The 5,000-nt window shown below is 53.2% G+C and overlaps 1 long non-coding RNA gene across 4 annotated transcripts in view; it reads right to left on the minus strand.

Annotated features, from left to right (window-relative positions):
- Positions 1–5,000, minus strand: part of LOC113587347 (uncharacterized) — a 72,424-nt gene that overhangs the window by 38,509 nt on the left and 28,915 nt on the right. The gene's annotated exons all lie outside the window — the stretch shown is intronic.

Raw genomic sequence — 5,000 nt, forward strand, 5'->3', positions numbered from 1 at the left:
CCACACACACAGACACACACACACACACACACACAGACACACCCAGACACACACCCACAGACACACACACACACAGACACACACACCCACAGACACACACACACACACACACACACACAGATACACACACACACACACACCCCCACACACACACACACACACACACACACAGATACACACACACACACACACCCCCACACACACACACACACACACACACACAGACACACACACCCACACACACACCCACACACACACCCACACACACACACACACACGCACACCCACACACGCACACCCACACACACGCACACCCACACACACGCACACCCACACACTCACACACACACACACACACAAATACACACACCCACACACACACCCACACACACAGACACACACACACACACACACACACACACAGACACACCCAGACACACACCCACAGACACACACACACACACACACACAGATACACACACACACACACACAGATACACACACACACACACACACACACACACACACAAACACACACACACACAGACACACAGACAGACACAGACACACACACACCCACAGATACACACACAGACACACACACACACACACACACCCACAGACACACACCCACAGACACACACACACACACACAGACACACACACAGACACACAGACAGACACACACACACACCCACAGATACACACACACACATCTACCCTCTCAGCCCCAAAAATCACTCCCACTCAGAATGAAGCCACACCCACTCTTCCCAAAACCACACCCGCTCATCACAAAACCACACCTACTTCGCCCAAAACCAGCCACACTGAGTCTGAAACCGCATCCACTTGGCCTGAAACCAACCACTCCCTCACTTGACCCGCTCGCTCGCCCTAAAACCAACCCCTTCGGCCCGAACCCCCAGCACCCCTCGATCCCGACCCCAGTGGGGTTCATGTCCTGCGTTTTAAAGGTGTTTAGATGACAGAATTTGTTGGGCACGGACGTTTTAGCCCCAGGCATATGAGCAATCGCTCTACAATAGAGGGTGAGAGGTTTTATGAGGAAGTGATTATTTTGTTCCAGGCAGTTAGACAGCAAGCATGCAACACTGCTGTGTGTGTGTGAGTGTGGCTGTGTGTGTGTGGGTGGGGCTTGGGCATACCAGAGAGCCCCGCCCCTGGCTCTGAACGTCGGGTGTCCAGCTGCACCCCACGAACCATCCCTGGCTGTGGGTGGGCTATGAAAAAGAGATTAGCTGCTCGGGAGTAGTGAAAGAGACAGGGAAAAAGAGAGGGGGAAGACGAGTGTGTGAGAGAGAGAGAGAGAGAGAGGGGGGGGGGTTGAAGAGAAAGAGGGGGGGAGGAGACCTAGACGGATAACGAGCAGGCCAGTCAGCGCGCGCTCCCAGGACTCGGCGGGGAGACACGGACAGAGCAGAGGTGAGGCGTGGCGGTAGGGACAGAGACCACGCCACCAACCTGCTGTCAGCGAGCAGAGCAGAATAAACACAGCAAAGGCACAGAATCCCTCAGCGGCTGGAAAGAAGGGGTTCTGCACACAACGCGAAACAAAACAGAGTCAATGTTGAGAAGAGAAAAAGAGAAGGGGCGGTGTTCAGGGAGAGCCTGCCACCCATCATTACTGTTTCCAGTTTTACTGGAACCATTGGCATCAGGACATATGCAAAAACCTCCAAAAACTCCAGCACTGCAGGATGGCTTCACGGGCATTTGGAATATGTTGGCTCGTCACCAGGCAACGTCAGCAGGCAACGTCACCAGGCCCCGTCGCCAGGCTCGTCGCCAGGCAACGTCGCCAGGCCTGTCACCAGGCTCATCACCAGGCAATGTCACCAGGCAACGTCAGCAGGCAACATCAGCAGGCCCCATTATGTTCCAGAAGACACAATGTGTGTGTCTGTATCACTGTGAAAGACTCCTTCACACTGAGCGAGAACTTGTGCCTCCTGGGGTCAAAGCAGCATGGTGCAGGTCGGAAGGTCATGGCTTGGCTTCTCTTGGAATCTTGTGCAATCTTGCAAAACAGTCTGTTGAATGCAACAGAGGAGGAACTGAGACTATATGGGACGGTTGGCGGTTTAAACCGAACCCAGGACTCGTTCACCCAGCGATATGACCCGATTCCCACCGGAATCGCCAAACGCTTGGGAAAAAAGCTCTTAAGTGTTTCTGTGTGTGTGTCTCATTGTCGCCGGCAAGCCTGCCCTTCTAAAGTGTCAGACGTGCCGTGTCCGCACACCCACGAGGAGATGCTCGGAACATTTGGGAAGTGTCCCTGGAGATGAGGTTTGGCTCATCGCCCAAGCGATGATCCAGATTTTAACTCCACCCCCTTCCCCTAACTCCCTCGCAGGGTGCCGGAACCGCTGCCAGGCGGCGTGCCATCGGGCTTGCGTTCCTGCCGCTGCAATTACAGCCCATCATTTTTGGCCGTCCTCAGACGGGAAGGCCTCTCTTCGGAGCGTCCGTCCTTTTACCACCAGTGATGACGATTCATGCCTTTTAATTATCCTGCGACGGATTCTACTCGCCCGTCCTTTTCCAGCTATTTTCTCCTGTTCGTTTAAGGTCTCCTGTTTTAAAACGCTTTTCTCTTGTTGTGTGTCTCCTGCAGGAGGTGGAGATGTCTGACACATCCAGTGAAACCAGACGGGGGGGAGGCCAGCGTGGTTAAGAACAGGGTTTAGGTATATAAGCATAGCTTTTAGCAAGCCCGTCCAATAAAAGTGAGTGTGTGTGTGTGTGTGTGTGTGTGTGTGTCCTGCCCTCCAGCCATGACATCTGCTGAACATTCTAGAACCTAACTTCCTTAATGGAGAACTGAAAACGCACACCGGCTGCCCCGTATCGTTTCCCCGCGTAAGCAGAAGCCCCACCTCTCAGGCACACGGGCTCGTGTTGCGTTGCATCCGCTGTCCCGCTCAACATCTGCCCGGCAGCAACCGGATCTGGACCGGCCCTACTCCGGTTACGGACGTGTTGGGGGGAGGAAGCGGCACAAAATCCCACTGCCCTCCTGCATGTTCCCTGTTCCAACCCACAGCAAGCCTGCCCATCCGCACGTCCTCGGGTAGGACTGTGTCTAATAAGATAGTATCGTCAGTTCTACAACATGTTTCTCCAGCCGGTACCGGATGGGGATGAGTAGCTGTGGGTGTTCGGCGCTACACTTCGGGCACAGAGTTTAACAAGGACTCACAGGGAATGCCCTGGCCAGCCAGGACAGACCTCGGTGCCTCAGTACCTAAAACCTGCATATGTAGGTTAGGTCTGTGGGAACAGCTCAGCCCAAACAGGCAGCACTGCTAAATCATTCACAGCAGTTCACGTTTCTCCAACCAAGCTAACAGTGCTAGTCCTCCGTAGCTCGTGCTCATGACATCATCTTTCTGCTGATTTCTAAGACGTGCCAGTTTTCTTTCTGACTGGTGATTTATACTAGACCAGTTCTCAGGACTGGTTCTGTGGTCACTGGAAAGTGATCTGGGAACACACATACAGCTGTTTATTAGTTTATTCTGCTGGTTTACTCTGGTTTACTTTGTTTTACTCCAGGGATTATTCTGTGTCTGTTTTACTCTGGTGTTACTCTGGGTCTGCCATACTCTGTGGTGTTACTCTGGGTCTGCTTTACTCTGTGGTGTTACTCTGGGTCTGTCTTACTCTGTGGTGTTACTCTGGGTCTGTCTTACTCTGTGGTGTTACTCTGGGTCTGCTTTACTCTGTGGTGTTACTCTGGGTCTGTCTTACTCTGTGGTGTTACTCTGGGTCTGCTTTACTCTGTGGTGTTACTCTGGGTCTGCTTTACTCTGTGGTGTTACTCTGGGTCTGCTTTACTCTGTGGTGTTACTCTGGGTCTGTCTTACTCTGGATCTTCTTTACTCTGTGGTGTTACTCTGGGTCTGTCTTACTCTGTGGTGTTACTCTGCATCTGCCTTAATCTGTGGTGTTACTCTGGGTCTCTTCCTGTAGTTGGGCGTACTTTTTATGATGTACCAAGAACGGGCTTGTTGGTCCACATGACTCCGGGTTGAGTTTTAAGGTCTCTTTTGAGTGTTGTGCAAGATCTCAAACAAACCCCACGCTGCACTGTTTGTACATGTTATCCTCAGAACCGGCCCACCTCGGGCTGTCTCTGTTCCCTCTTAAAGGAACAGTTCACCTGCTAACGCTAGCATTGCTAATACCCAACGTGAACTAGCAGGGATTAGCCACAGCGCCTGAAAAGGAGACAGCGTTAAGTGCCCCCAGCTAGTTCTCAGTAATCCGTTAGTCCGGTTAGGGTTTCATCACCGCGTCTGGTGGGGGACGGCGTCCTTGGCGTCAATCGGATTAAGACGAACACGCTCCAGTTTCTGCAAATTAAAGCCAGTAAGAGAAGGGGAGAAAATAACATGTAGAACGTGAATGTCTCCGTGGCAGTTGGGGCCCGGAGGGTCACCCGTTACCCCGGCTCAGAGAGCTCAAGCTGCACCTACATGGGGGCAAAAAAACTTCCGATGTGATCTTGGCACGGAGGCCCTCGGTCGGAGGCAGGGGACTGGCCATGCCAGGCGTATGCCACTGCTCTGTTTAATTATGCACGAGGGCGAAAGTGAAGGTCATCCCAGCAATGAAGGAATCTCTCTCTGTCTCTGTCTCTCTCTCTCTGATTCTAGCTCACTCTCTCCCCCTCTTAGTGACTTAATGACGTGCCAGACGAGGCATGAAGGAATTTGGGGGCTTAACTACCAGTAATCCTGGGAATTTGTGGACTCGGCCAGGTACGGCGCGCAGGGCCGTGTGTGGGGAGGCATCCCTCCACGGAGACAGAGCAGCACGTAGTGGGGGGGTTGCCCACGCAGCAGGGCTGGACCGCGCACTCACCGGCGAACACGGTCAGACGTGCAGAGCCGCAACGGGGCCGTCTCCCCGGCGGGGTCAAACAGAGAGGGCGCGGAGAACTCAACGTCAGACATAACAAATGACTTAAT

The sequence above is a fragment of the Electrophorus electricus genome, chromosome 14, assembly GCF_041902795.1.
Source record: "Electrophorus electricus isolate QZ-2024a chromosome 14, ASM4190279v1, whole genome shotgun sequence".
NCBI lineage: Eukaryota > Metazoa > Chordata > Actinopteri > Gymnotiformes > Gymnotidae > Electrophorus > Electrophorus electricus.